Source organism: Bos grunniens, chromosome 1 (genome assembly GCF_055505025.1).
Source record: "Bos grunniens cultivar Pamir isolate PY7600 chromosome 1, Bosgru_T2T1.0, whole genome shotgun sequence".
In the NCBI taxonomy this organism is placed as follows: domain Eukaryota; kingdom Metazoa; phylum Chordata; class Mammalia; order Artiodactyla; family Bovidae; genus Bos; species Bos grunniens.
The window spans coordinates 85,478,224-85,501,620 of NC_141165.1; the positions used below are offsets into that span (position 1 = coordinate 85,478,224).

General features: G+C 45.8%; 1 long non-coding RNA gene across 2 annotated transcripts; it reads right to left on the reverse strand.

Moving 5' to 3' along the window:
* Nucleotides 1-9,326: 9,326 nt before the first annotated feature.
* LOC147379806 (uncharacterized) lies at nucleotides 9,327-11,099 on the reverse strand. 2 transcript variants are annotated; one of them, XR_015163713.1, is made up of 3 exons: nucleotides 11,003-11,099; nucleotides 10,062-10,193; nucleotides 9,327-9,840 (listed from the first exon to the last, which is right to left on the reverse strand). It is a non-coding gene; the product is annotated as an uncharacterized LOC147379806 (long non-coding RNA). The 2 variants fall into 2 exon arrangements; XR_015163709.1 differs by having other exon boundaries at nucleotides 9,327-9,657; nucleotides 11,003-11,087.
* Nucleotides 11,100-23,397: the final 12,298 nt, after the last annotated feature.

Below are 23,397 nucleotides of genomic sequence, written 5' to 3' on the forward strand. Positions count from 1 at the left end.
TTGTCATGGGGATAAGAAAGCAGCTTCTTCTGTGTGAGCTCCAAGGGGAAGATATAGCCTGGCCTGTTAGTTTCAGAATAGCTCTTGAATTGTCTGAAAATGGAATGCTCTTCTCCATGAAATAGTGAATTCTCCATTGCTGCAGTTTGAGAGGCTGACTGGGTAAAGGCAGGACTAGGGGACCTCTTGAGTTTCTTCCATATTTGAGGTCTTATGATTCTGTGTGCTTTATTTTTAATTACAATTTTTATTTGGACATAAGTGTAGATGTATATGCTGTTATAGGGCTTCCTAGGAGGCACTAGTTGTAAAGAATCTGCCTACCAATGCAGGAGACATAGGAGATGCCAGTTCAATCCTGGGTCAGGAAGATCGCCTGAGGAGGGCATGGTAACCCACTCCAGTATTCTTGCCTGGAGGATCCCATGGACAGAGGAGCCTACCCTCGGGCTACAGCCCAGGGTCTCAGAGTCAGACATGACTGGAGTGACTGAGCATGCACGCATACATGCTGTTGTAAGATACAAGACATAGAGATCTGGTGTGCCAGTTACTCAGTTTCCCTCGATGGTAAGATTTACAAGACTCTAATAAAATCTCACAATCAGAATATTTACCACTCTAACAAAGTCTGTCCTTCCTGTGTCTCAGAAGTCCCTGCTCTTGAGGAGCTACCAGTCTAAAGGAGAATAAGACACATACAGAATCAAAAATAGTGCAAGTTTGAGTATAAGACTGAGTGGGACCAACCAAATGCCATGGATCGCCGAAAACAAAGAGATCACATCTGCCTAGGGACACCAGGAAAGGTTTTCCGGGGTGATGGCATGGAATCAGGCCTTGAAGGAAGAATAGGAACTTGACAGATAGAGTTGGGAGAAGCATTGGTGATATAGTGGTTAGCATAGCTAACTATTGGAGAAGGCGATGGCACCCCACTCCAGTACTCTTGCCTGGAAAATCCCATGGATGGAGGAGCCTGGTAAGCTGCAGTCCATGGGGTCGCTAAGAGTCGGACACGACTGAGAGACTTCACTTTCACTTTTTCACTTTCCTGCATTGGAGAAGGAAATGGCAACCCACTCCAGTGTTCTTGCCTGGAGAATCCCAGGGACGGGGGAGCCTGGTAGGCTGCTGTCTCTGGGGTCACACAGAGTCAGACACGACTGAAGCGACTTAGCACATAGCTAACTATAGCCTTCCAGACAGAGGTAGGCATTCTTAGTTAAGGACTTGTGACCATCCAGGCTCATTAAGAAGTAGAAGATAAGTCTCCTTGTGAATGACTTCCTCTTGTTACAGATCTACTACATAATCTGAAATTGCCAAGGATATGAACGTAGGTGCTCAAAGAACAATTGACAGCCTCTGGGTTGGCTTCATCCATTTCCTACTTTCTCCCTAGGGCCTCATGTGTTACAGGGGATTAGGATCTGTTGAATACATTCCTGAGTGAAGGTATGAATGAATACATCTCTGCCCCTGTTGCCCCAGTTCTGCTTTTCTTCCTTCATAGAAGAAGAGCATGCAATAGCATGGAAGGCAATGGCATTGGTTTGAGTAATCACCTAAAACCCATGTGGTTTTCTAGTGTTGTAGGCAGGAAAGCATGAGATGCTGATTAAGGCTGAGGTCACAGGCACCCCACAAACCCTCCCGGAAGCCAATTAATTTTTTTTCTCTTCTGTGGCTACAGGCTCTGCACCACATCCGAGGTGTTTCACTGTTCAAAGAAATCTCATAATCCACAACTGGTTATCTTTTCCTTAAACATTTTGATAATCAAGACTGCAGAGCAAGTTTCTGGACCTAGTTACCTTTGCCCTTGCTTTACCTTCCTCACCTCTGGGTTTGTGGTGTGAGAAAGGAATGTGTTTCCTAGAAGCAAAGAACAGCAGAGCTTAGGTGGTTGGGGAAGGGGGGACTTCGAAATTTAGAAATCGTCTGACATTGTCCCTTATTTTAAGACTAGAAAGTGGTGGTCAGGAGAGGGCACGTCCTGTCCAGTGTCATCTCGTGAGCCACTGGCCTCACAGAGCGCCGGCCTCTTGGCTTCTCTTGTGATGTTCACTTCAAGGCAACCAGCTATTTCCTTCTCCGACAAAGCCAGCCCCTCTCGAGCCTCCTACCCGTGGCCGTGTGCCAAGAGTTTCTAATGCTTATGACAACACGGCACAGGAATTAGGTGTACTTGGTTTTCCTTATGTACAGAAGCATAAAAAAGATCAAAGCACTTACAGTTTGATGATGTTCCCAAATGCGAGTTCAAATTGCTGAATTAAACAGCCAGTAATTTTTTAGAGGACTTTCCGGAGTAATTACTCAAGATGGAATTAAACTATATTTGCCTTTGGCTCCTTCTCATCCCCTCCCACTGCCTGGAAGGAGGAGGAATGGGGAACCGACAAAGAAAATCTTAAGACAGTATTGCCAATTACACATTTTTACCTGCCTCATATTCTTTTGCTTTGCACATTAATTAAATCAAGCCCAGGTGTCTTGCAGATGGCTTAGCTGCTGGCGATCGGAAGAGATTAATAGATCCTAGCAAATAGGTAAGGGAAAAGCTCTCAAGTTTTATGGGTCATTGATGCTGCTTCTCTCAGCAGAAATCAAGATTGAGAAAGAAAGACGTGGCATAGTTAATTAGGAAGCCTCAGTGGCTCCTCACGTATTAACCATCTCCAGAGTCCTGAAAGCAGGCAGATCCCCTCTGCTGGCAGATCTGGCCGAGCCCGCAGATCTGAAGGAAGTCAGACTTCAAACTCTCATTCTAAAGGAAACTGGTTTAGAATTGAAGGTTTGTGATCTGGGACCAGAGACTGCTGTAAGGGCCCTGGGTGGCAATTAGGAGTCAGCCGTATGATGGGGGAGTCAGTCTCTGGCTTCCTTATTCTGCCTCTGCTGATTTTGACATCTCTCCCCTAACTGTCAAAACAGAAAAAGAAGATAACTGAACCAGGTTTTAAACGGTGCTCAAACATGGGTCAAAACACAGCTCTGCTCCTAAAGCCCAGGGCCCTTGTCCCTACCCACTGTAAGAACAGCTTCGGGTTAAAACACAGAATGACACCCATCCCCCCTGTACGGAGGCTCAGGGTGCCCAACTCCATCGTCAAGGCCAGGTCAGGTTTCCTTCTGGATCACCCGGGATCTGGGCTGAGGCCAGGATGAGGCAGGGAGGTGGGGGGGCAGGGCAGAGGGAAACAAAGGTCACTTATTACTGACAAAGAAGGCATTTGTCCCAGCGTGTAAAGCCCGGGGTTTCACACAGTGCTGGGCCATTCACTAGAGCCCTGAGCTCACACTAACCAACTAATTAGTTCCAAATGCTCCTCAGAAGTCTGCCTTCCACAGTGCCGATTTCTGATTCATTGCCACGGGGACAGATTTCTGGGTGAGACAAATGATGAGCAACCAGGAGCCAGGCAGGTTCCCTGGAACTCTCCCACACACTGTTGGAGGCAGGCACACCCACTTTGTCTCAGAACATGAACATACTTTGGTTTGTGCAACTTGAATCCCTTTCTGAAGAATCCTGGGTCTTGTCCACCCTCCCCCATAGTGAGTTAAACCAAAATGTCCTGGCTTCAGAGGCCTGGTGGAAATGACTAAGCTGTATCTTGCAGCCAGTGGTCATGTCGGGTCATTCTCATCCCAGAAACTGGCAAAGCCTTTAGGTAATGATTTAGTCTGTCCATTCTTTGGTTTTCTGCCCACTGTCTTCCCCAGCCCATTCCCCAGAGGTCTCTTGGCCCCATGACATTTTCATCTGCAATTTTCCTGTGCCTTCTGAAGGGAAGAGACTTAGGGCCTGGATAACCTCTTCAAATTGGACCAGGGAAGGAGCTTACTTGGACAGGAGGTGGAGCAGGTCTAGGTGAGGTAGGGTAGCACCTGGGAAACACATGGAAGGAGGTACTCTCAGGCGCCTACCCTGCACTTACATGGCCTTGACAATGAGCATCTCTTTAAATTGTTCATTCTTGGTGCTTCACTTGCCTCACCCTACTCCTAACCTAGGTGTGGAGGTTATTTCTAACCCTGAAGGAAACAGTTCACTTCCCTGGTCACAAGCCCAGGATGCTTTTGTTTTTATTAGAGTATAGTTGATTTACAATGTAAATCAAACTGATTTAGTTTCAGGTGTATAGCACAGTGATTCAGTTTCATATATATATACACACACATACATGCATGTATATATACACATATACACTCGCACACATATATGCACATACACATACACACACATATATGGTCTTACCTGGTGGCTCAGTGATAAAGAATCCTCCTGCCAATGCAAAAGAGGCAGGTTCAATTCCTGGGTTGGGAAGATCCCCTGGAGAAGAAAATAGCAACCCACTCCAGTATTTTTGGTTGGGAAATCCCATGGACAGAGGACCCTGGCAGGCTACAGTCCTTGGGGCTGTAAAGAGTCAGACATGACTTAGTGACTAAACAGTAACAACACACACCCATATATACATATATATATATATTCTTTTAAAGATTCTTTTCCCTTATAGATTATTACAAAACACTGAGTATTGAGTATAGTTTCCCGTGCTATATAGTAGATCCTTGTTGTTTATCTGTTTTACATCTAGTAGTACGTATATGGATGTGAGAGTTGGACTGTGAAGAAAGCTGAGCTCCGAAGAATTGATGCTTTTTAACTGTGGTGTTGGAGAAGACTCTTGAGAGTCCCTTGAACTGCAAGGAGATCCAACCAGTCCATTCTAGAGCAGATCAGCCCTGGGTGTTCTTTGGAAGGACTGATGCTGAAGCTGAAACTCCAGTACTTTGGCCACCTCATGCGAAGAGTTGATTCATTGGAAAAGACTCTGATGCTGGGAGGGATTGGGGGCAGGAGGAGAAGGGGACGACAGAGGATGAGATGGCTGGATGGCATCACTGACTCGATAGACATGAGTTTGAGTGAACTCTGGGAGTTGGTGATGGACAGGGAGGCCTGGCGTGCTGCGATTCATGGGGTCTCAAAGAGTCAGACACGACTGAGCCACTGAACTGAACTGAACTGAGTATATATATGTTAATTCCAAACTCCTAATTGATCCCTCCCTGACACTTCCCCCTTTAGTAACCATAGTTTGTTTTCTATGCTATGAGCCTATTTCTGTTTCATAAATAATTTTATTTCTATCTTCCCCTCCCCGCTCCCAGATGCCACATGTAAGCAATATCATATATTTGTCTTTGTCTGACTTACTTCACTTAATATAATAATCTCTAGATCCATCCATGTTGCTCCAAATGGCACTGTTTCATTCTTTTTATGATACATATCATGTGTATGTGTGTGTATACATACTACAGCTTATTTATCCATTCATCTATTGATGGACATTTAGTTTGCTTCCATGTCTTGGCTGTTGTAAATAGTGATGCTATGAACACTGAGCTGGGTGCATGTTTTCAAATTAGTTTCTTCTGGAGATATGCCCAGTAGTGAGACTGCTTGATCATAGAGTAACTCTATTTTTAGTTTTTTAAGATACCTCTATAGTCGGACACGACTGAAGTGACTAAGCAGCATACTGTTCTCCACAGTGGCCACACCAATTTACACCAACAGTATAGGAGGGTTCCCTTTTATCCATACCCTCTTCAGAATTCATTATTTGTAGACTTTTTGATCATGGCCCTTCTGACCACAGTGAGGTGATATCTCATTGTAGTTTTGATTTGCTTTTCTCTAATAATTAGCAATGCTGAACATTTTTTCACGTGTCTGTTGGCCATTTGTATGTCTTCTTTGGAGAAATGTCTATTTAGATCTTCTACCTATTGTTTGATTGGGTTGCTTTTGTTTTTCAATATTGAGCTGTATGTATTGTTTGTATATTTTGGAAATTAATGCCTTGTCAGTCTCATTATTTGCAAATATTTTCTCCCATTCTGTAGGTTGTCTTTTCATTTTGTTTATGGTTTCCTTTGCTGTGCAAAAGCTTTCCAGGCTGCTTTTAAAACAAAAAACACTAATGCTTCACCACAAACTAAATTAAATCAGAACTTTTGGGTGTGGACCCTGGACTCACTCATCGGAGTTGAGCCTGTTGAGCAGCCACGATTCAGAGTCGCTGATCCGAGGGCTGACATGTGCCACAGGTAAGGGATGGATATCTGCTGATATCTGCTTCAGTTTGGCCAGGGCTCAGTTGTCTCTGTGACACTTGACTCCTTCAGGACTTTGGATCCTACCAGGCCTTGCTGGACTTCCAGGCAGACTTACAAAGGCAGTCTGATCTTGGCTACAGTGCCAAGCACTCCTACTCTGCAGTCAAACTTTCAGCAAAGTTTCTATCAGCCTCTAGGAGCCACAGAGATTCCCATGCTGTGCTCATCTCCTTTAATGTGGCCACAGATACCCGATGTTGGTACAGGGAATGTGTATGGTTGTCCCTGCAGGCTGCAAAGAAGACAAAGTGTTCTCCTCAACTTAGCAAACATGTCTCCCCCAAGACTGGAACCTGGGGTAAGGAGATGGAGACACAAAGCTATCTGAACCCCTCTGTCACCCTTTTCCTAAGATCTGTTAGAAATAGAAGAATGGGCTGCCTCCCCATTTTTCCTCTTCCCTCCTTGGAGGGATAGATCAAATTCCATGACCAGATCCTCCAGGCCTTTAGAAAATCCTCTTCCTAGCACTTGACTTTCAAGCCTATTATCATTCTTGGGAATCTGGAAAATCTGATTTGACAGAGAATCCTAAACTAAGGCAGAGACTGCCCTTCCCTGAGGCATCGACACTCCCTGCTTTAGGGACTGGGAGGCTCCAGAGCAATAAGATGTACAGGTTATAGAAACACTTCTAAAAATATTTCAAAACAACATTATCTTTACATTTGTGTGCCAAGATTCAGCATTTCACTTAGTCTTGGGAGTCATGGGTTTCCTATGTGGTGCAGTGGCAAAGAATCTGCCTGCCAAAGCAGAAGATGCAAGAAATTGGATCTCTTGTGAGTTTGATCCCTAGGTTGGAAGGATCCCTTTGAGAAGGGAATGGCTACCCACTCCAGTATCCTTGCCTGGAGAATCCCATGGACAGAGGAGCTTGGTGGGCTACAGTCCATAGGGTCACAAAGAGTGGGCACGACTGAACGACTGAGCACGCACATCGGAAGGCATGGGCCTCTTTCTGGATCTCCTGTCAGCACTGTTGGAACATCTGAAGAGGTGAGGGGCATTTTCCTTTCCATCTTATATTTTCACAATGAGAGAAGAAAATTAAGTGAATACTAGGGCCTCGATGGGGTGGGGTAGAGGGGCCAGAAGGAAAGAAACAAAAGCTCTGAAGTGGGTCTTGAATTTCAGTTAATGTCCTTATCAGGATCCTTAAACCTCTGAGCAGGACTAATATATTTTATCGAGAAGCTTAAAGTCTTTGACTCAGCTATGAAAACTGAAAAATGCATAACCCACCTCTACCTAACCCTGGGTGTAGGTTTACCCAACTTTCCCCCACTTCCACCCCGCCCCCGCATTCTGTCTCCCTGTCAGTGCCTCTGTAAACACTCCTGTCACGGCTCGCTAGCGCAGGCTCTGGCCTCTCTTTCCAAACACCTCACCCTCCCTCTCACTGCTCTCTCCCACCCCAGCCTGCTCCCCTGCCCTCATGTGCGTGGCCAGGCAGGGCTACATGCCAGCGCACAGGCCCCATTTCTGTAGTTGCACAAACACCACTACGCCCTCTAGGCTTCTAGGAGCTGGGCCTGCCCTCTGCAGGAGATTAAGAGCCCACGGTGAGTCAGCAGCACAGCTGGGCCCAAAGCCCCAGACTCCTGGCTGAGCCTCTGTCAGCGGACATTCCCTGTAGCCTCCTACTTCCTCCCCATGGACACCCTTCTCATTCGCCTCAAGCCCTAGGTAGACGTCTGCCCCCATTTGGCTGAGTCCCAGCATGTCTCCTTCCCTACCCTGCCCCAGCCCTGGAGCTGTGCTGCCAAACGCTCTTGGCCTGGATGGTTGGCCACGTCTACAAGGCAGAGAAGCCCATGTCTTAGTGGTGACAGTGGCATTCTGGATGACAGCGGGTGTGAGGTGTGCATACGTCCTCTCCGTGGCTGTGACCCTATGGATTCTAGTAGGGAAGCTGAACAGCTGCCACAATTCACCCACAGGCCTTCGGTGCCCACATGCTCTGTGAACACAGCTACTGTACACTACTGTGCTGAGTCACCACCAGGAATCTGGGGAGACAATATTGGCCTATTTTTAAAAGATCTGCTCATGTACTCAGGCTGTCACAAAAGGCTGGATAATTATTGCCAAAAATAGGTGTTGGTTCAGGGTCTCCAGGGCTGTTGCAGGCAGGTCCTTTGACAAGGGGCTCTGACACCACACGTGTAGCCTGGTTGTCACCATGGGAGAGGCTGGATTTCCGTGAGCACAGCACCTCCAGCCGCCACATGGGGAATATCATGGACTCTTGATACCCTTTGCTTCTTGAAGGAACGAATAGGAGCTGCAGGAGAGGCCCCAGGACCAACTTCGAAGAACAGAGATTTCATCTTTGTGCTGACTTCTCTCTGAGTCACTTAATGTCATTTCCATTCATGGGAAGAGAGAAATCTGGTACAAGCAACTAACCAGTTTGAATTTCCAACTCCTTGGCAATCCAGGAACTTTTAGGCCTCTGTAAACAAGTCTCCAAAGCTCTCCCTCTTCTGTTGGGGTTGGGGGTGGGGGAAGCCCTCTTCACAATCTTCTCATCATTCAGTGAGCCCTATGGACTGAGTCTCAGAATAACATGCTCCCTAGAGATCATCTCCTCCAATTTGCTTACTAAAGAGTAAATCAAGTTTCAGAGTAGGGACTGGATTTGTTCGGGTCATAGAGATGAAAACCAGTGGCCAGCCCTAGAGTTAGCCCTGTGGTGGGGACGATGGATAAGACACAGCCTCTGTCCTCAAGGATCCAAGATTCTCAAGGGGAAGCAGTCATTAGTGCAGAGAGCAATAATACATGGTAGTCTGTAATTAGATCCAGAAAAAGTTGACATGAAATATCTTGGGTGAGCAATGATGCAAAATCACTCCTGCATAAGGAATCAGGGATGATATCATAAGGATCAGTATTAGAGTTGACCTTCCAGAGGTGGGCTGGATTTGGACACTTGGGAATAGAAGAAGGGGGACAGGGGTATGCAGATGAAGGAAATAGCTTGGGATGAGACCTGGAGATGGGATGCCCAAGGAATATATAGGCCAGTTTGGCTGTTGTATCAGATACTGAAACCAAACAATGAGGGTGGGGAGGGGAGTAGATCAGGGGAAGGTCAGATGATAGAAAGTCTGGAATGCCAGAGTACAGGATTTGAACTTTATTACCATTGTTAACATCTCAAAGTACCAGGTGGCAACATGCCAAGCATTTTACAAAGCAATATTACTCATGTAGTGCAGAGTCTGCACTTTCTAGGAGCTTGGAATTCAAGACAGAGAATGAAATTATGGACAGATATTTAAGGCATAGATTATACATATACATAAATCAAAAATTATTTAACACATAAGTCTTTAAGTGCAAGTCAAAGAGTAAGTACATTTAATGAACACATGAAAGAAGAAGGCATCTGGAGACGTGTTATGAAAAGTCTCCCTCCGTCTGCGGTCTCCCCTGTGCTCTACGGCTCTGAAAAAGGACTGGAAGAGTCAGCATCAGTCTTAATATTAGACTTCAGCTTCATGTGGCTTTGTCTTCCAGATGGCTGATTTCTGACATGGAACTATTCCTTGCATTTCCCACTCGTCCTCACTGATTGATCTAGTACTCTTCTACATCCAGTCCTGAGCTCATAACACACAGGAGACGCAGCTTAAAGGAGGAGAGGATAGGGATCAGGGTACGGTGGTGCATGTTAACCACAGCACAAGAGAGAACTCTTCCCTTGTCAAATCAAAAGACTGTGGGTTATGTGTCCTCCTGGAGCAGGGAGTGCCATTTGCTAACCCACACAAAGGTGTTTTATGGGCTTGTGGCTCTGAGGGGGATGTGGCCAAACAGCTTCTCTAGCTAATAATCCTCTCCAGCCTTACCTCACATCGCGGGACCTGAAAACACTTCCAGCCCAATGCTGTGGGCCAGGTGCCAGCATGGAGGTGACTTTCAGCCTCCCAGTTCACTGCACTGAACTCCTGGCTCATCTGCTTCCTGATGAGGCTGGAGATCTGAGAAAGGGCAGAAGGAAATCTTTGCTTAAACTTACTACTACTTCTACTAAGTCGCTTATGTCGTCTCCGACTCTGTGCGACCCCACAGACGGCAGGCCCACCAGGCTCCCCCGTCCCTGGGATTCTCCAGGCAAGAACACTGGAGTGGGTTGCCATTTCCTTCTCCAATGCATGAAAGTGAAAAGTGAAAGTGAAGTCGCTCAGTCGTATCTGACTCTTCTCGATCCCATGGACTGCAGCCTACCAGGCTCCTCCGTCCATGGGATTTTCCAGGCAAGAGTACTGGAGTGGGGTGCCACTGCCTTCTCCAAGCTTAAACTTAGCAAAGACCAAAAAGTATCCATATACATGCTCTAAACACCTTCTGAATCAAACCCTGTCCTCAAACTGTTAAACAGACCCCTGACTATCCTGGTGTACTTGGCAAATACAGCACTTGACACTTCATACACTGTAAGAGTTGGACACTCCTCAGAATCCCTAGTCAGCAGAAATCACTTCCCACTCCCTATTCCCCATACACACACCCTCCCTAACAGAGGCCACCCAGCCTTTCTCTGAGCATTTGAAATGACTTAGAGCTCTCCAGCCCCAGATGGCCCCTCTCACTGTGAGTGAGCTCTGGCTGTGTTAACTGTCTCCTCTTTTTGTTCTGCTGCAATTTGACCCCTGTAACTTCCACCGTTAGTTCTGGTTCTCTCTCTCAAATCTATATATGCCATATAGATTTGTAGGTAGGAAGAAAAGAAAAAAATGACATCCCTCCATAAAACAAACAAAAAATTCCCTTTTATCCCTTTACTCACATGTTCCTGCACCAGGAAATCAAACCTCCTACAAAGCAGCCCTCAATACTTCCAGCCAAACCTTTGTCCCTTGTCCCTGTAATGTACCATTCTTTGTCCTGTTCCTATTCTTGGTTCCTGACTCCTGGGCTGGTTTCCTGGTTATCAGCTGGCAAGAGTCACTTGGACCTCACCCAGCTTAAGCATCAGTTCCTGGCTTCTCCCCCACCACGTCGATTCTGCTTTTCCTGGTAGCTTACGGTACATAGCTTACCTAGATCAGCACCAAGGCCTCCATGAACAGTTGCACAGGTTGCACACTGCTCTGCTGCACATCACCCTCTGGACCCTATCTAAAGGCTACTAGCCTCATATGGCTAATGAGCACTTGAAATGAGGCTAGTACAACTAGGCTAGTAATTTTATTTAAATTTAACTAAATTTAAAAAAATTTAAATTTAAATATAAATATAAATAGCCACACATGGCCAGTAGTAATGTTTTGAATAGCATAGATCTATTCCAACCTGAATTCACACATGAGGAAACCAACAAAGTGACTTTCTCAGCAAAATTACTTTCTCTAAAGTGTGAACCAATTTTCTTATAACTTTCATTTTCATGTAATTTTTTGTATAATTGAACCCAGATGTGCCTAATAGAAATCCTGACATGGTTAGAATAAGGCCTGACTAATGAGAAAGATCTTTTGAAGAATGGAGGATTTTGCTAAACTTTCTTTTTTTTTTTTTAAACTTTCACATTGGTTTTTAACGTTAGGGTCAACTGGATTACTTTTTAGTAACTTGAATGCTCATCGTTACTAGTACTAATGAAACTGATACCCTTAATTGAGCATCGACTACAGGCTGGGAACTCGAATTGATTTTCTATTGCTGTGTAACAAAACATTGCCAAACTCAGCAGCTTAAGACAATGAGTATTTATTGTGTTATATGGTTTCTGAGGATTAGCAATCAGGGAGTGATTTGGCTGCGTGGTCCTGGCTCAGGGTCTCTGAGGTTGCCGTGGACATGACAGCTGGAGCTGCTATCTCTGAAGGCTTGACTGGGCTACAGGATCTATTCCTAACACAGCTTACACACATGTTGTTGGCAACAGGCTTCACCTCCATACCCCGTGGGCCTCTCACAACACATGATCCTCCCTCAAGAACAAGTGACTCCGAAGGAGAGTGACGAAGCAGGAAACCTCAATGCTCTTTTATGACCCTGGCTTAGACGTGACACGCCAACACCTCTACTGTATTCTGCTGGTCACACGGACCACTTCTAATGCTACACAGGAGGAGATGACATATGGTGTCAGTATGAGGAGGCAGAGATTATCTGGGGCATCTTGGAGACAGGCCATCTCAGTACTTCACACATATCACCTCGCTTCAGCTTTATAAAACAAGCAGGTGGAGACTATTATTATCCCCTTTTACAGATGAGGTGATTGGCTCAGAGAGGTTAAGTGACATCCCAAGTGTCTCAGGTGACAAGCAGCAGAGCCCTGTCTCTCCAGGTCTTCTTGGCAAAGACTGTCAGATCTCTTCGGTTGCTCTGCCAACCATGACATGCTCCAACAGGCATTCTTCTTGATCCAGTCCTTTGGCTTAAGGCATTTTGCATCTGTTAAATCTTTATCTAGCTTCCCAGGTGGCACTAGTGGTAAAGAACCTGCCTGCCAATGCAGGAGACTCAGGAGATGAGGGTTTGATTCCTGGGTTGGGAAGATCCTCTGGAGAAGGGCATGGCAACCCACTCCAGTATTCTTGCCTGGGGAATCCCATGGACAGAGGTGCCTAGCAGGCTGTAGTCCAAGGGGCTGTAGAGAGTCAGACACAACTGAGCGACTAAGCACACACACAGGGAAAATTTAACACTCACTCCTGACCTGTTAAAAACTTTTTTATTTTTTGGAGCTAGGAATAGAAAAGTACTTCCTCAACACAATCAATTGAAACTCATGCAACTCATGACAGTAGCAACACAATACTTCACTGAAAAGCATTAGACATAATCTTATTAAAATCAAGAACAAAGATCTCTAACTGTTACTGTTCTTTAATACTTGGAAATTCTGATTAGTGAAATAAAATAGAAATAAGTAGAATTATTGGAAACAAGAAAATTGTCATTAGAAACTCCCAGAGAATCATCTGAAGCCCTCACCAGTATTAATGAGATTTCCACAAAGCACTGGATCTGAGATGTACACCTCAGAGCAGTAGCTTTCCCATAGTTCAGCAGTAACTAGCAACAAGGTGCAACAAATCTCCTCATCCCCCATCCTGCTTGTGTCACCCTGGAGCCAGAGGCCTGTGCTTATTTTGCAGCCAAGCATTTGTGCCTTTTTCTGGTCCACATGCGGGGTGCCTGAAAATATGGGAGCGGGGGGAGGACTGCGAAGCAGACAGCTGCAAAAGGAGCCCTCAAGCTGGAAGTTTTCTGCGTGAGTCTGGGACTGTCTAACATCCTGAGGATTGACAGACAAGCCTTCCCCTGCCACTTTGGCTTTTCCTTTGCAGAGAAAAATAAAGAACAGGAGACAGGACGCTGGCAGGGCCGGATAGTGCTTACCATATCAGCAGCCAGAGTGGAAAGTGCCCTGGTTTTTGAATCCTGAAGATCCAGTTTGGTTCATGGCACAGACATTATTCATTTGAAGAAGCTGTGCATGTCTGCACCCCCACTTTTTTCTCTGTGGGGCAAAAAGGGGATTGCCTACCACCTAGGAATTGTGGGGAGAATGCAATCTGATAGTGAGCAGGAAAGTACTTTGCCAACTAAAGTACAGTGGAAACAGAAAGTAAGACTGCTTGTATTGACGAGGGCTCCAAGCCAGCCTGGTGACAAAACCGCATGCTGTGCCGGCTCTCTGGCTGGTCCCTGGGTCCCCAGGGTGCATCTGACCCAGCTGTGACACTACCCCAAAGTCCCACACAGGCCTCCAGCTTGGTGAACTGACCACATTGGCTACTTCATATGCCCTAAGGACAGACACAGAAATGCAGTTATCTTGCATGTTTGCCTGGGCCGAGTTTCTTAGTCCATAGACAGGTATGATTTCTCTGATGAACTTGTTTGTATTGCAACTTCTACTTTGAGGAGCCAGGGTCAAAGGGTGTCACCTTCCTTTCTGACAAGGAGATGGTAGCATGTCTCCTGGAGCCTCAGGACAAGGCCTCATGATCCCATTGAGGTTTGGGTCTGGCCAGCAAGACACACACAATAGGGTCCCAAGGACAAAGACAAGCCCCCAAAGAGTCTGTACAATAGGAGTGGGCAAACACTATGAGGCTGGGAGAGCAAGAGTGGAGGAAGAGTAGTCTCAGTGGTCCTCAGAGCACAAAGAGGAACGGGCAGGGGTTAGAGGAGCACAGGACAGGTCAGGGAGTGAGAACTGGGAAGGAGCGAGAGAGAGGCTCTGGGAATGGCCCCAAAATGATCTCTTAGCATCTTAGGTGTCTGAGGGTGACTCACCTGCCTAGAGCCTTTACTTCTGGGGGCCGCCCCAGGTGGTCCCATGCTAAAATCAGCCAAGATTTCTTAGGTGAAGCATGTTGCCCCATTTTGTTGGGAAATGGGGGAAATTTTGCAGTGACTGACTTCAATTACCAAATTCTCTCTGCTTTAAAGGAGCCCTTTCCCCCGTAGACTGGAAAGTGTTTATGTCTACCTCGGCATGCGCATGCCAGCAGGGATGGGGTTTGCTTAGGAATTGGACTGATTGCTCCCCTCATTCCTGAGATAACCGCAGAGACCCGCACCAGCAGCCAGGGCCCCAGGGTCGGGCCAGCCGCTGCAGGGTGCAGGCTCCTGACTGCTGGACACCCGGGGGTGCAGGAGGCCACTCCTTTCCCTCAGTTCAGTCAGCCCTGCCCGCAGGTCCATGTCATGCTCCCATGGGGAGTAATGGGGAGAATCTGCCCTGAGCAACTAGATGGCCTGCGGCCCCAGCCCGTGGAGTAAAGCGCTGGTGACTATAAACCGCAACTGAAGGTCAACTGTCCCTGTACATCCACCCAGCCCCCTTCAGCGTACCCTCTGAACATGACACCCTCTGAACTCAGCTAGCTGCTGAGAACTAAGAACCCACTTCAAGATGAAGACTCCTGGGTGCAAAGTACACAGTCTCCCCAGGAGCCCCGGCTGGTCCTGCTAACCCGCAACCCCAGCTTCCCTCATCTCCCTGGAAACTGTGTTTCTCTTCCTCTCCCTCTGAGGGTCTCTTTCTCTGTCTGTCGCTCTCTCTCTACTGTTCTATCTGTCTCCACCCCTCTGTGTGTGTCTGTGAGTTCCCCCTGTTTCACTGTGTTTCTCTGCTCTCTCTATGCCTCTCCTATCCTTTGTCTGCCCCTCTGTGCCTCTCTGTGCCTCCCATTCAGTCTTTGTCTCTTTGATCCTCGGTGTCTCTCAGCCTCTCTCTGATCAGCTGTCTCTCTCTCTCATCTTTGAATAAAGCTGCCCACACAGCACCTCCAGCAGGACCAAGGTCCTCCCAAGGTCCCCACAGAACAGAACAGAGCAAGGTGGACACTGAGCCAGGCCCACATGTCAGGTCAATACAAAGGTTTTGCTGAAGCCTGCCCTCTGGCCACGTGAAGCCAGTCCGTGGCGCCAGGGTGTTCTGGGCATACATAGCAGGCTGCATGGGCGCTCACCTCTTAAGCAGCAGTACCAGGTGGCTCATCTCCCCCTGGGAGACTCAGAGAGACGATTACACGCTGTGTCAGCAAACCTGTGAAGCTCCGTGTCTCCCTCCCAAGAGTCAGCATTCTCATTCTTTGTATTCTTTGGTCCTTCCTAGTAGCAGGGAAGACCTTTAGAAGCCAGTGTCTATACAAAACGCCAGCTGGAAAACCACAGGTTTCTGCTTCCTCTAAGTGAGTGGGAGGGAGTGGAGCTGGGGCTAAAGCATGGATAAAGAATTAATAAGGATATAATAGGTATAGCCATGCAGAGCCCCATAACTTGAAAGACTTGAAAGGTTCAGGGCCACACCTGTGGCCAAGTCACCACCCACCACCCCTCTCCCCCCGTCCTGCCCCACCTCAAAAAAATAGCCACCCAGCAACCAATATATGAATCAGAGTAATAATAACCGCCATTTCTCTTGGGTCAGGGGTACTATCAGCCACTTGCTGTATTAGTATCTTGGTCATTCCTACAAAAAAGACCTAGGTAAGTAGTCATCTTTCCATTTTACAGGTGGAGAAACTAAGGCTCAGAAAGTTTAAGTAATTTGCCTGAAGTTATACAACTAGGTGTAAAAGATCTAAGGTTATTAATAGAAGCCAGGACTGTCAGCCTCCAAGCTGCACACTTGCTCCATTGTCACATGGTAGAAAAACTTTTGGTCAAATGGAGATGTTTCTTTTCACATCTGAGTGTCCTTTCTATGAATGGATCAGAACATAGAAATACTTGGAAGCAATTAAGCATCACGTCAAGCCAACCTCTCCTCCCTGCCTTCCAGGCAGCAGGTGGTGCCTTCTGAGCACATCCAGGAGTAGTGCCATTCCAATCAGTCCAGGTAGCAAAGGCCTGCAGTGATGTCCGCGAAGCTTCAGGTAATATTCCATTTGCTGCGTTTTACCAGTGGTCAAAACACAAAACCAGATATTAAAGGCTTAAAAATGTATGGAAGAAAAATTTGCAGTTTATAAAATTCTAGCATTTTTTTTTCTTTGAATTGAGCTAAAACTGACATTATTCTCATTATTGAAGTAGAATACATTTTCCACTAGATTTGACTCAAAGGTCTAAGAAGGGAAAGGAAGGGCTCCCTGGGGACCTCCTCCCAAATGTAGCTCCTCCTCTGATCAGCAGTGATTAGGAGGCCTGCATGTGCCTTACTGTCTCAGGTCAGAGAGAACTTGGGAAACAAAAAGGTTTGAAAAAAAGACGTCTGGTCCATCTATCTGTAAACTCTTCCTTACTCCTTGCAGTGGAGAAAAGAGTTCTGTTCACAGCCATTGTTGCTGAAACAAGAGGGGAGAAAAGGGTGGCTTGAAAGTCAGCCAGGCAGCGTAACGCCACACCCACTCAGGGATATTTAAACCTGCTGAGCCTCTTGGAGTTAATGTCTCCCTGCAGTGACCTCATGGAGACAAGATATGCGTTTCTGGTGCCAGGAGGAGACTGTGGCTTCACACACAAAAAAGTTTATGAGGTTTAAAAGAATTCATTACTCTAATAATACAGTAAGTAGTGACCCAGAGTATACACACCCAAAGTGGATTTGGGCCCAATTGCCAATTTGGCGGTCTTCATTTGACATAAACTTGATTCCATTCCATTCCACAAATATTTCCTGAGTTCCTACTGTGTGCCAGTGCTTTGACCCCAAAGAGCTTATTCACCCTAGGAAGGGAGAGCAAATAGGTACTCAAAGGTGGAGGGTCATTGAACAGTCAACAAATGGCTTTTGAGGGCCTACTAAAGGCCAGGTGTTCAGAATGAGGGATTCTAGAAAAAAAGCTTTTTGAAGGCAAATTTGATACTCTTTTTTGATCAAATAAACCACAGTCAGTTTAATTTCATGGGCAAGTCCCTATTATTTAAGGACTTTTTAAAAAAATGTTAATGCTTTTTCATGTTAATTTTTACAGGGAGAAAGCCCCTCCTTTTTCTTGCTGTCTCTACCAGAGTCTGGAAAGCTAAAATAACTGTTCTAGCCACTCCAGTTGGTTTATTTTACTTGTGTCTGAGCACAAGCCTAATAAATAATATAAAATAAGCACTAGTGACCACTTTCCACGAGCTGGAGGCTTTGTATTCATCAGCCACCACATTGCGAGGCACAGATAGCTAACTTTTATGGAGCAGTCACTTTGTGCTAGGAACTATTCTGAAGTATTTACGTGTGTCTCCTCTCCACTCCTCACTTACTATCACTTCCATTCTACAGATGAAGAAGCAGGTTTGGTGGGGCCTTGGAGCTTGCCCATGTCTGGTAAAGGGCAGAGCTGCTAGCTGAGCGTGTCACCAGTCACTTATGATATCTCCTCCCAGTCTTCTTAATGAAGTCATTCTTAAAGGATGGCCCCAGACCTGCAGCAGCAACATCCTCTGGGAGCTTGTTAGACTTGGAAATTCTCAATGCTCACCCCAGACCTACAGAATCAGAGTCTAGGGGGTGGGGCCAGCATGCTATGTTTCAACAAGCTCTAAAGGGGATTCCAATGTGTGTTAAAGCTTGAGGACCCCTCTTTAGAATACGTGAGGAGCTTCTCTTGTCCTCTTCTGGACATTCCTGTTGGGGACTCCTCTTTGAGTTCTAAATCTTGGAATTCTTTTTTTATTCTGGGTCCTGGTTGATCTTTGCAGTTGCCTTAATGCAGGAAGAAGAGGGATTCTTTGATGTTATGGCCCCAAGTCCACTTTGGGCTTTAGGTTCACAGCTACCTAAACTGAGCAGTGCTCTAAGACCCACTGTGCAATGTCAGGAACAAGTCTTTCTAACCCAGGCTGGAGTGACTTATTCGCTGTTCCAGGCTCTCCAGGGTCTTTTCAATACATGCCAAAGCACCTCCCAAATTCTACCTTGGGAAGCCCTATCTGGAGCTCCCACTTCCCTCCCAGCTCCATCTTTGACTCAGGTGGCCTCTAAGGGTCTCTGGAGTTAGGGCCCAGAGCCATAGAGGTCCATCTGATTTCCAGAGCAGGTGACTTTTTTCTTAGACTCAGAGCTAGAAGAGGCCTCTGGGACCACCCAGTTCAACTCCCTGATTTTATCAACAAACAGAGGCTGAGGGAGTAGAAGTGATCTGTCCATATGTACCAGACAGACACTGGAAAGATGGGATAAAACCCATTGGAGAAGTGGTGGGGGCATGTCCTGAGTCCACAGTGCAGGATACTGCCTTTGTGACACTCAAGAGAAGTTTCATGTCACCAGCTCAGGACACATGCCTACTGACTAAGCTACAAACAGGCTCCAGGTGCTTCAGCTCCTGTTGGACAACGTTCATAGCAAACTCTGGGTTGACCCAAACTTTCTAATCCTCCTCTTGAGAATGGAGAGAAATCTCAGATCAGCAGAGTAGAAAAGAGGGCTACTGGCCTGAGAGAAGAAGCCAGAAGGTTTTTCTTCTTGCAGTGATTTCCTTTGGATGAAATCTAGCCCAGGTTTGAGCTGTCCAAGGGATTGTTAAGGAAATATTTATGATGTTGATGGGATTAGAAAGAATACTGGGGACCATCAGTAAAGGGACCTTTAAAGGAGGGTGAGAATGATTGTGTTTGTTTTCTCCAAGACCAGTTGGAAGATAAATTTAGGCCCTTCCAGAATGACTACTACCATGCTTCCTTAGCACAAGTTTTTATTTCCCAAGGGAACAACGGCAAGGGGCCACCACATCTCTGAGGTGAGTCCCAGCAGAGAGCCTCTGTGTGCTCTTGAGGATGGCTCAACAGAGGCCAAATTAATTTACTTAAATTGCACCATACTCAGGTGCTCAGTGTAATTTTAAAGTGATATGAACATCAGAACTCTTGTTTCTGAGTAGTTTATCTAGTGACGCCTCTTGGCATTCACAGGCAGCCAATTTCTTCCTGAGGAATTTCCACTAATCTCTTCTCCAGGAATAGACCTTGGCTCCCAAGGCAGTGTCAGTGAGTTCAAGGCATAGCTTGAATTCAGCCCTAGCACTGCCAAAGCAAAATGCCTTGACTGTAGGCAAATGGACAGAGATCTGTAGAGCCTTTTCTGGGGTCCCTAGAGTTAGGCTGGTTGCAGTGGCCTGTGAGCTTTGGAGTCTTTCCTGCTTCTGGGAAAGGGGACCAGAGGTTTGAGGGGAAGGAGGTGACAGTAGGGAGGGGAGAGCAGAAGCTCATGGACATACAGAGAGCCTTCGCCACTCTCTGACCTTCTTCTCCTTCCTCACCTACCATTTCTATGACAACTTTCCCACCTCATCTGCACTTCATCTTTATGTCAAACAGATTCAAGCTAATTGGGATGAAATAGTGTTGATTTCCAGACTCTAATTCTCCATGGTTAAAGATCACTCTCCCTGGGAGTGATCTTTAACCAAATAGAAAATACAATTTGTAAAGTACCGTATTTGGATTTGCTTGGAATATGGATGGAGAGAGTGGTAGGGTTATAGATGAAATAGGATTGCCTCCAAGTTGATCATTGTTGAAGATGGGTGATGGCATTATTCACAAGAGCCAACAGGTGGGAATAACTCTAGTGCCCATGAACAGAGGAATGGATAAACAACATGTGCTATATGTTTATAATGGGCTATCATCCAGCTTTGGAAAGGAAGGCAATCCTGACACATGCAGCAACTTGGATGAACTTTGAGTATACTATGCTAGGTGAAATAAGGAGTGGTGGCTCAGCTGGTAAAGAATACACCTGCAATGCAGGAGACCTGGGTTCTATTCCTGGGTTGGGCAGATACCCTGGAAAAGGGCACGGCTACCCACTTCAGTATTCTGGCCTGAAGAATTCCATGGACTGTACAGTACATAGGGTCACAAAGACTTGGACACAACTGAGTGGCTTTCACTTCACTTCAAAAGTCAAATACTGTACAATCCCACTTGTAAGAGGCACCTGTGGTAGTCAAGTTCACAGAGAAAAGAATAGAATAGTGGTTGCCAAGAGGTGAAGGCAGAAAGGGGATGGAATCGCCTGTCCACTCTGGACAGTGGATCGCCTGTCCACTCTGTTCAATGGAAACAGAGTTTCAATTTTGCAAGATGAAAAGAGTTTTTGAGATTGGTTGTAGAACAGTGTGAATGGTCTTGTTACTAAATGTACAATTAAAGTGGTTAAGATGGTAAATTTTATGTTCTGTGTATTTTACCACAATTTAAAATTTTTAAAAAGTTTAAGGTGAGTGATGGCTATCGGAGTATTTATATACTATTCCATCTATTTCAGCATTTGGTATTTACTGTATTCAAAAGCAGAGACATCACTTTGCCAACAAAGGTCCATCTAGTCAAGGCTATGGTTTTTCCAGTAGTCATGTCTGGATGTGAGAGTTAGACTATAAAGAAAGCTGAGTGCTGAAGAATTGATGCTTTTGAACTGTGGTGTTGGAGAAGACTCTTGAGAGTCCCTTGGACTGCAAGGAGATCCAACCAGTCCATCCTAAAGGAGATCAGTCCTGGGTGTTTATTGGAAGGAAGCTGAAACTCCAATACTTTGGCCACCTGATGCAAAGAGCTGACTCATTAGAAAAGACCCTGATGCTGGGAAAGATTGGGGGCAGGAGGAGAAGGGGACTACGGAGGATGAGATGATTGGATGGCATCACTGACTCAATGGACATGAGTTTGGGTAAACTGCAGGAGGTGGTGATGGACAGGGAGGCCTGGTGTGCTGAGGTTCATGGGGTTGCAAAGAGTTGGACATGACTGAGCTACTGAACTGAACTGAAAATAAAAAACTAAGCATGTTCAATGTACAGTAGCAATGAAAGCTATCAAAAACATCTAGTAATACCCTTTAAAAGAATTGCACAAAGTCTACTTTTAAAAATACATTTAAAAATACCATAGAACTTTACTAAAGGACATAGAAGAGGTCTTGAATAAACAGTTATCTTGCTCCTGCTTGGGAAGATGTTATTTGGAGGGATGTGCAAACTGTCCATATTTATCTGTAAGCTGACCTCAATCCTTTCCAAAAAAAACAACAAAGAGCTGTTCTAAGGAACAATAAGCTGATTTTAATATTCATCAGGAAGATGAAATGCATAAGAAGAGCCAAGGAAAATTTGAAAAAGAGAAAAAAAGAAGACATGCCTTACCAAGGAGCAAATTTTACTTTAATGTCATGATAATTAAAACTCTGCAGCTATGGCAAAGGAATAGACAAGATCAGAAAAACAGACAAAGGGGAGAGTTAGGGGATTCTGGGATGACAGAAGCTTAATGTGTCCCCTTTCCCGACATATGATGTTAGCTCCTACCCACCCATCACTTCTGAGTGAAGCAGCTGGCAGACAAGGGCCTGGAGGGAAAAGGCTGGATAGCTGATGTGGGACTTTTTCCCTATAAAGAGCCCAGGATGAGATTCTGAAGGAAGCATGACTCCAGCCTGCTGTACATGTTCCAGACTCCCTGACCTCCCTCCCTAAAGCTAAGGAGGAATAGGGCAGGGGACCTGAGAGTGTTCCTGTGAGACCCAGAGCAGAGGTTCCTCCTGCTGCCTCAGCAGGGGACTGACCTGTCTGTCTGCTCTTGCACAACCTGGTCAGTTGTTCAGCCACTGAGCCATAGGGATCAGGGAAAGACAGGAAACAACACACTCAAGAAAGTGGAGGTGGGATGATTTGAGAGAATAGCGTTGAAACATGTATATTACCATATGTGAAACAGATCGTCTGTCGAGGTTTGATGCATGAGACAGGTGCTCAGGGCTGGTGCACTGGGATGACCCAGAGGGATGGGATGGGGAGGGAGGTGGGAGGGGGATTCAGGATGGGGAACATGTGTACGCCCGTGGTGGATTCATGTCAATGTATGGCAAAAACCACTACAATATTGTAAAGTAATTAACCTCCAATTAAAATTAAAAAAAAAAAAAAAAGAACATGGAGGCCACAAGGAGAGGAATACCCAGAACAGGTTTCCAAAGAGCCACCAGAGGAGACAGAGGACAACTTCAACAACAAAAACAGGAACAAAAAGAGCCCAGTGAAGTTGCCCAGTAACAGAAATCACGCTTTTTTAATGAAAAATGATTTACGGAATCATTTAAATGAATGATTTAAGGGAAAAGACAGATTTGAGACTCAATTAGTGGCCTGAAATAAAAATGTGTGAGAAATATTACAAACCACAGGGGATAATACAAAGAAATTGAAATCATGGAGGAAAATATGAGATTTTGAGGGCAGGTCTAGGAGAGCTTCAGTTCAATTCAGTTCAGTTCAGTTGTTCAGTTGTGTCCCACTCCTTGCGACCCCATGAATCGCAGCACGCCAGGCCTTCCTGTCCATCACCAACTCCCAGAGTTCACTCAAACTCATGTCCATCGAGTCAGTGATGCCATCCAATCATCTCATCCTCTGTCGTCCCCTTCTCCTCCCGCCTTCAATCTTTCCCAGCATCAGGGTCTTTTCTAATGAGTCAGCTCTTTGCATCAGGTGGCCAAAGTACTGGAGTTTCAGCTTCAGCATCAGTCCTTCCAATGAACATTCAGGACTGATTTCCTTTAGGATGGACTGGTTGGATCTCCTTGCAGTTCAAGGGACTCTCAAGAGTCTTCTCCAACACCACAGTCAACAGCATCAATTCTTCGGTGCTCAGCCTTCTTCACAGTCCAACTCTCACATCCATACATGACCACTGGAAAAACCATAGCCTTGACTAGATGGACCTTTGTTGACAAAGTAACATCTCTGCTTTTGAATACGCTATCTAGGTTGGTCATAA